Here is a 9,227-nt window from a genome sequence, read left to right as displayed (position 1 = left end):
CGGCGCTGCTCAGCGCCTGGGCAGGGAGGCAGGCACTGGGGTGGGGGTGGAGGGGAGGCCGAAGGAAGGCCTCCGACGATTGGCCAAAGTTCGTGTCACTCAAGGGTCCCGCCCTCGGCAGACACTCCACCAACTCCAACGGGCCGCGCCCAGTTCGCGAGTGTTGATTGGCTGCAGAAGGTGCCCTTCACAGTCACAGCTGTAGGAGCACGCGGAGGGCGGGGCTCCCTTTGTGTCTGCGCAGAAGGCGGTGGCGCGGAGATCGGCGCCAGGGCCTGAGCACTCGGGTGTGGGTGTTCCTGGCGGACAAGGCGAGGTGGCCGACGAGGGAGGGTCCGACGGGGCGGGCGTAGAGTCCATCTTGTGCAGGGCAGCGACCCCACATCAAAATCGCCGCGATTTCCCAATCAGGTCAGATCAGGCAGAGCTGGGCGTTAATTTGTAACAAAGTCGTTCCGCTGCGAGTGTCGAGGTGGACTGTTAGTGTGAGAGGAGATGGAAATGAGCCTCGTGGACGGTAAAAGACGCAGTTACCTCATGTAGCCTCGACAAAACAAGTGTGTTGCCCAGAACAGTGCTCTGTAATTTCCCGACCCATCCCCAGAACTGCCCCAGAACTGCCCCATTCTCACAGGATAAACAAACCCAGGGAAATTGTTCTATAAAAGCAAAAACGTCCTAACGTGCGTAGGACATATGTCGCTCTGAAGTTATTCGCTGTTGACCCTGACTAGGCGAGTACTTGTATTAGTGTCTCCTGTCTATTCTCAACAGTATATTGTTTAAGGTAAATCCTAAATAATTGATTGCTCTTGGAATAGAGTCTGGAACAGTATCTCCCCAGCTGGGCACCGATAGGAAGATTTACAAATGTTCTATTTTAAAAAGGCGGGGGAGAGAATTCCACCATATTAAAAAGTCGTCTGATATTTATTAAGGTCTTTTTCGGCAATGGTATTTAATTCCAAAAAGAACTACACAATAGGTTACACGTGTACGTCATCCTCCCAGAAACTAAGCACAGTTCTTCCACACTAGTTGCTGATGAATGTTAGCTTCCTGTCCCCCTGCTTACCTCTTCCATAGGAATGCAAGGCCATGGAAGACATTTTTCCAAACATTCCAAATAGTCTTTAGCCTTTTCATATGATGGAATACATTGATTTTCAAATACTGCACTAGCTTTGCATCTCTGAAATAAACCCCACTTGCTTACGATGTATAATTTTTTTATTTGCTTTTTTAAAAAATTGAAGTATAGTTAATATACAATGTTGTATTCGTTTCTGATGTACAGCAAAGTGATTTAGTTATACATACATATATATGTTTTTTCATATTCTTTTCTGTTATAGTGTATTACAAGATATTGAATATAGTTCCCTGTGTTATACAGTAGGACCTTGTTGTTTATCTATTTTATATATATATAGTTTGTATCTGCTAATCCCAAACTCCTAATTTATCCCACCCCCTTTCCCCTTTGGTAACCATAAATTTGTTTCCTATGTCTGTGAGTCTGCTTCTGTTTTGTGAATATGTTCATTTGTATCATATTTTAGAGTCCATATATAGATGATATCATATGATATTTGTCTTTCTCTGACTTACTTCATTTAGTATGTTAATCTCTAGGTCCATCCATATTGCTGTGTCATAATTTCATTCTATTTTACAGCTGAGTAGTATTCCATTGTACATATGTGTGAGTATATATATATACACACATATACCACATCTTCTTTGTTCATTCATCTGTCAATGGACATTTAGGTTGATTCCATGTCTTGGCTATTGTAAATAGTGCTGCTATGAATATTGATTGGGGTGTATGTCTCTTTTTGAATTAGAGTTTTCTCTGGATATATGCCCAGCAGGACTACAAGATCATATGGTAACTCTAGTTTTTTTAAGGAACCTCCATACTGTTCTCCATAGTGGCTGCATCAATTTACATTCCCATGGTGTAGGAGGGTTCCATTTTCTCCACATCCTCTCCAGCATTTATTATTTGTAGACTTATTTGTATTGTTTCTGACCTGTGTGAGGTGATAGGTCATTGTAGTTTTGATTTGCATTTCTCTAATAATTAGAAATGTTAAGCATCTTTTCATGTGCTTATTATCCATCTCTATGTTGCAGAAATATCTATTTAGGTCTTCTGCCCATTTTTTGATTGGGTTGTTTGCTTTTTTGTTACTGAGTTGTATGAGCTGTTTGTATACTTTGGAAATTAATCCCTTGCTGGTCACACTGTTTGCAAATATTTTCTCCCATTCTGTGGGTTGTCTTTTCATTTTATTTATGGTTTCCTTTGCTATGCAAAAGTTTATAAGTTTGATTAGGTCCCATTTGTTTATTTTTGCTTTTATTTCTGTTGCCTTGGGAGACTAACCTAAGAAAACATTGCTACAATTTATATCAGAGAATGTTTTGCCTATGTTCCCTTCTAGGAGGTTTATGATGTCATGGTTTATATTCAAGTCTTTAAGCCATTTTGAGTTCAATTTTGTGTATGGTGTGAGGGAATATTCTAACTGCATTGCTTTACATGCGGCTGTCCAGCTTTCCCAACACCACCTGCTGAAAAGATATGTAATTCTTTTTATGTATTGCTGAATTATATTTTATTAAGAGATTTTCTATCCATATATGTGAGAGATATTGGTGTGTAATTTTCATTTTATGCATTGTATTTGTCTGGCTTGGCTATCAGAGTAATACTGGCCTCACAGAATGAGTTGTGAAGTATTCCCTTTTCCTCTATTTTTCTGGAAAAGAACGTGTAGAATTGGTGTTACTCTTCTTTAAAAACTTGATAGAATTCTCCAGTGAAATCATATGGGCTGGCAGATGTATTTTTCAGGAAGTTTTAAACTATGAGTTTAATTTCCATAACAGTTATAAGACTATTCAGGTCTGTTTAATACTGGGTGAATTGTGGTAGTCTGTACTTTTCGAGGAATTGGTCCACTTCATCTTAATTGTCAAATCTATGTATAGAGTTGTTCATAGTTGTCCCTTATTATCTTTTGATGTTTGCAACGTCTGCAGTGATATCCTCTGTTTAATTCCTGGAAGTAGTAATTTGACCACTCTTCTTGTTGTTATTGTTGTCAACCTTGCTAGAGGTTTGTCAGTTTTATTGATTTTTTTCAAAGAGCTAGCTTTCTGTCTCTGATTTTCTCTATTGTTTTTCCTTTTTTTTTTTTTTTTTTTTAAATATCACTGATTTCTGCTCTTTATTGAGTCCTTTCTGCTTGCTTTGGGTTTCTTTCTTTTTTTTTTCTCCCTAGTCTCTTGGGGTGAGAGTTTAGATTATTGAATTGAGACTTCTCCTCTTTCCAAATGCATGCATTTAGTGTTATAACTTGCTTAAATGCTTTAAAAATAGTAAACCAGGCACTTCCCTGGTGGTCCAGTGGTAAAGAATCCGCCTTCCAATGCAGGGGATGCAGGTTCAATCCCTGGTCGGGGAACTAAGATCCCACATGCCACGGGGCAACTAAGCCCTTGCGCCACAACTAGAGAGAGAAAAACCCACATGCCACAACTAGAGAGAAGCCCTAGTGCCACAACAAAAGATCCTGCATGCCGCAATGAAGATCCCGCATGCTGCAACTAAGGGCCAATGCAGCCAAATAAATAAATAGGTCTGCTGAACCTCCCCGTGAGTCTGGCAGAGCAATGAGTCTCTAGAGTGTGTGGCTACCTCTATAATCCAGTGTCAAGACTGATTCAGGTTTCAGTCCCAGTTCCAAATAACTCCATAAGTGGTTAAAACAAAACTTTGGTGCCAGTGACCTGATCCTATCCCTGGATTAGTAACTTATCAAATGCATGACTATGACCTAATCCGTTAACTCATCTAAGCCACTGCTTATAAAATGCTTAGCACAGCGTCTGGCACATAGAGAGCAATCAATAGATTTTAGCAAGTGCTATTATCAATCAAGACTTCCTTATTCTAAAACATAGGTATAAGGAAACATCCTACGTGGAAGGTGCTCCAAGGTGAAGTAAATTTAGGCAAATTTAGAAACAAACAAACCTGAGAAATTAAAGGAACATAAGAATTTATAAACTCTTCCTGACCTCCCCTCCAGCAAAGAAATTTTAATAAACATTTAGAAAACCAACTCTACTCGTAAAGTAGAGTTACATTTTTTATTCCTTTTCTAATTCTTTCTGCCACTAATGCACAAGAAACACTTCATCAGCTCTTTCCTTCCCGTTGACAAATCATTATATTTGCCATAACCATAGAGAGCAGGTTCCCTCTTAACAAGTGGGCACTCTTAAAAGATGGACTCCAAATTATCTACATGGATAACTTGTATTAAATCCATGTCTTTTAAATATGTTAGCATAGGTTAACTTTTCCCTTCTAAAAATATCTGTATCTCTAGTATGTATACCCTATTTAGTTGATTTCCAAACAATTCCCCATCTATTAGCAATAAGATCCAAAATTTTCTAAGTTTTTAAAATTTTCATTCATCTTAAATAAAGCATTTATGTCTTGAAGTTTTTTTAATCCATGCATATTTATAACACACCAGAATGTCAGTTAATAATCTCTAATCAGTTGAATAGCAAAGGCAGAAATGAGCAGAAAATAATAGATACCTGATCACAAAGCCAATACAAAGGTCTTAAGTTCATTGCTGAGGTAGGGCAACTTTCCTCAGTAACTTCAGACAAAGACAAGTTAATTATATGTAGGACATCTTATTGTAAATAGGTTCTTAGGCACATTTTCCTTGTATGTCCATCTTTAAGTAGGAGCAGGTAAATAAAAATATTAGATGTTTGATTGTACATGGTTGCAATATTAAACTTCTTTTTAAAAATCTTTTTGTCTCCAGCACAAGTAAACAGAACAAGAGTAAAATGGTATAGATAAGGAAAGTTCCAGATATCCTATTTAACTCTGTAAAGGCTTCAGGTTCTAGACAGTTCTATGAAATACAGCTGATAGTGTTATCATCATCAGGTCACCCAAGTCAGAAGCTTGGGAATCATGCAGGTCAGTCTCTCCTCTTTATCCCTACTACCACTGCCCCAGATTTGCCTTTCATGATTACCTGCCTATCTGCTTACAATAACTTCCTAACAGGCTTTTTGCCTCTAGTCTTGAACTCCTCAGACCCATCTTCCATGAGTAATGGATCCAAAATTAAAATCTGATCATATCATTATTTGCCTAAGACATTCCAATGTTTCCCAATAACTAAAGTTCAAATTCCTTACCAGAACATCTAAGATCATTCAAAATCTGTCTCTCTCTCTAGCTTCATCCTTTGTCATTCCCCCCTCAAGCCTTATAGCCTAGCAACAGTGAGCTATTTTTAGATCTCCAACACACTGCATTCTTTCCTCACTTCCATACCCTTGCTCAAGCCCTGTCCTTTGCCTCTTACCTTAAGTTTACCTCTTACCTCTTACTCTCCTTACCTCCTTTCTCCTACTTCCTTTATCCTGGCCAAGGACTCAGGATCCTTTTTGACTCAGCTTAGGAGTCAACTGTGGAGGAAGCATGTGCTGACCACATCCTTCCCCTCCAAGTAGCACCCTCTCTGCTCCTTTATTCCCCAATCATGGCTATCATGCACTCACTACATCATCGGTCAACATGTCCGTCTTTCTCACTGGACCAAGAGTTCCTAAAGGACAGGAATGGTTAGTCACATCTGTATCTTCAGAACCTAGCACAGTGCCTGGCACTCAGCACGTGCTCCATAAATGTTTTTGAATGAATAAGGGTATAAATGTGATATAGGAGATGGCAGATGAATACTTGGAAAAATCATAATTACACTATAATCATACTGAGAAATGTGGATTCATTTATCTGACACTAGCAAGAGTATTAGCCAAGTTTTTAACTTTTCCCAGGACACCTACTGAAATGGGGGGGGGCGGGTAATCATCAGTTAGATCCATTATACCTGTAACTTGCCCTCACTGACCAAGCTTGCTTTAACTGTTTTTACAAAAACTTGCATGTACTCCAAGTGTCACACAGCCCAAATAATAAGAGATGTTTGCCCAAGCTGTTTATTGGGAACTTGGAGTCAGCTGTGTCCAGTTCAAGCTCCAGACAGTTAAGACTGGTTAAGATGGCGAAAATGTCTCATGTCAGAAGGCCAAAAACTCCACCCTCAGAACATGCTAATGCCAACATTTTCTAAGCACGTGTCCCAAGAAGCCTGTAGCTTAGCTGTACAACGATGATTACCTCACCTTTTTCTTGTCTCTAATTACCTTTCCTCACACTCCCCGTGCTCCTGACACCCCAGCTTTATTCCATAAATATCCCAAGTCCCTTGCCTTTGGGGAAGTGGATTTGAGATTTGTTCTCCCATCTCCTCACTTGGTGGCCTCGAGAATAAACCCTTTCTCTGCTGCAAACCTCAGGGTCTCAGCGTTTGGCTTGCATGTCAGACAAACAAACCTGGCTCGGTAACACTACAAAAAGTAAAACTGTTTTATTTCTTTCCCAGTTTAGGAAACTGGGGAAAAGAAGCTAAATGCAGCAACAGCATGAAAATAGTTTAAAATGAATGAGTGTGTGGACCTAACACCAGTCCAAGGTTCTCAATGCAGCCACGTAAGCGTACAAGTAACATGAATGATGGAGAGGGCAGTGGAGTTCTCGAAAGCTGGGAGCCCCGTATCAGAAACACAGCTACCTACCTAAATAAAAATACCATCTAGGACCTCTAAGGCTGACGCTAGAAGGAAGTAAATGTTTCTTCTTTCTAGGTATGCAACTGCATCCCTCCATATCCTTCCTTCCCTGATCCTCTCACTGATTACTGATACCACTCCCCACCGCCTACCACTACGCTACTCTCCTTGACACTCTGGCACAAGTGTGGATAAAGAGCCCTTTCTTTGCCTTCTTACAGCAGAGCCAGAATATTCAAATGAACTTTGCTAAAGGATAACCTAAAAGAATTTTCCACCATGAGAGCCTGACATAGTTCATTCACCTTTAATAAATGAAGCAGTGATGCCAATTTAAAGTCTGTCTGATTGTCAAATCTCAGGTGACTGTGAGGCACACACCCAGTGAGGACCCTTTTTAGGGACCCTTCCTTCTAAGTCCCAGTCTCCCTCTGTATGTTTGAGGGCAGATGATTATACTCTACCCATATATACACTCTCAGACATCCCAGTTCTTTGAATTCCAGGCCAAGGTGCATGCTGAACCCAGCCGTAACGCCCATCTAGGTCTTGTCATCTTAGTTCCACTTTCCAGTCTAAAGATCTGACTCTTCCCCAGGTAGTTCTTCTGAGAAGTGACCTTCATTTTCATGTGGTACTTGGCTACCCACAAAGTATGGCCTAATCTTTGCATGTCCTAACGGTTTAAACATGATTTAACATAATGCAAGAATCTTAATCTTTATAAAAGATACATACAGGTAACTAGTGGGTGGAATCCTTAAGAGCATTCCTTCCCATCTTGAATGCCTGTGAGTGAGATAAAGGGAAACTTAAGTAACTCATATACTTGGAAAATTGAATAAGCTTGCCCACAAGCTTGTCATCAAAATGTATCCTGTGAGGAAAATTTTTCCCTGGATGAAAATTCTTGCTGGCCCTATAATATTCTGTGGTTTTTTGTTAATTAAAAATTATGATGTAATGTTTTATACATATAAATGGATGTGCATATATATTTTGAAGCATAGTACTATAAATGAACACCAATGAACCCTTCACTTGACTTGGGGACAGTGGGCTCCTCCCATATCCCATTCTTCTGCCTCCCCAAAATCATTATTATCCTGAATTGTGTTCATGATGTCCTTGCCTATTAAAAAAATTAGTTTTGCACATATGGATATATCAACAAACAATTTATTCAGCTTTCCTGGAGAACTATTGAGCTTTATAAAAATAGAATTATACTGTATGTAGTCTTCTGGAACTTTCTTCTCCATTCAAAATTATGTTTTAAAAATTCATCCATATTGAATAGAAGGAAATACAAAACAAAAGAACAAGAATGGTCTTAGCAGCATTCTTCATAATAATTCTAAGCTGGAAGCACTCAAATTGTCCTTCAACGTCAGGAAGGATAAATATATACACACAATGGAGCCCTATCCAGCAATGAAAATGAATAAAATACTGCTGCCCTCAACAATATGGATGAATCTTATGAATATAATATTTACAAAAGAAGCTATACACAAGAGAGTTTGTGTTGTATGATTCCATTAACTTTTCAAAGCAAGCAAAATTAACATATGGTGTTAGCAGTTGGGACAGTAGTTACCTTAGAGGAAGTGGGTAAGTGGCTGGGAGAGGGCATGAGGAGCACTTCCTGGATACAGGTAATGTTCTATCTTTAGATCTGGGTGGTAGGTATATAAGGGTGGTCATTTTCTAAAAAAATTCGAAAAACTGTCTAAGTGTCTACAGTAAGTCCCCTACACACAAACCTTCAAGTTGCGAACTTTCAAAGATGTGAACGTGCATTCACGTGTCCAGTCACGTAAGTTAGTTCACGTGTCTGGCGTACATTGTCACGTGTGTGCATCCTCTACAAGTGGTTGTGCTTTTGTGTACTTTACTGTACAGAACTGCTGCTGTGCAACACAAGGAGCTTACTAACGAAGACCTGATGGAACTGGAGGCCGAGAGAAAGGACGAAGAGAGACAATAGGAAGAAGAAGTAACTGAAGAACCGAAGAGATTCACGACGCAGGAAAAGGCAAGGGGATTTTCTTTATTTGAGGAGGCAACGTTAGTTTATGAGGCACAGGACCCAAACGTAGAATGGTAAACGAAGGTTGCAACAGCCATTCAGAATGCAATCCAGTATTACTGTCACCTATGACGAGAAAAAAAGAGCTACTACCCAGACATCACTGGATCGTTCTTTCAAGAAGGTAGATAGAATTGAACCCAGCAAGGAACCAGAACCTGTGCCATCACCGTGAGGCGTGAGTGAAATGGCAGCTTGCCCTCCATCTCCTGTTGCTGACGATCCTTCAGCTCTACCATCTCCCACCTCCTCTCCCTCCTCCAGTCTGTAACTCTTCCTGCCTGTTCACTCGATGCCAGCCCCGTATGCCAGCTGCTGTACTATACTACTGTACTTTTCAAGGTACTGTACTGTAAGATTTTAAATGTTTTCTTTATTTTTTGTTTTATGTATTAATTGTGTGAAAAGTATTATAAACCTATTACAGTACAGTACTATATAG

The sequence above is a fragment of the Lipotes vexillifer genome, unplaced genomic scaffold (assembly GCF_000442215.2).
Source record: "Lipotes vexillifer unplaced genomic scaffold, Lipotes_vexillifer_v1.1 scaffold196, whole genome shotgun sequence".
Classification (NCBI taxonomy): domain Eukaryota; kingdom Metazoa; phylum Chordata; class Mammalia; order Artiodactyla; family Lipotidae; genus Lipotes; species Lipotes vexillifer.
This window is presented reverse-complemented; position numbering follows the sequence as displayed.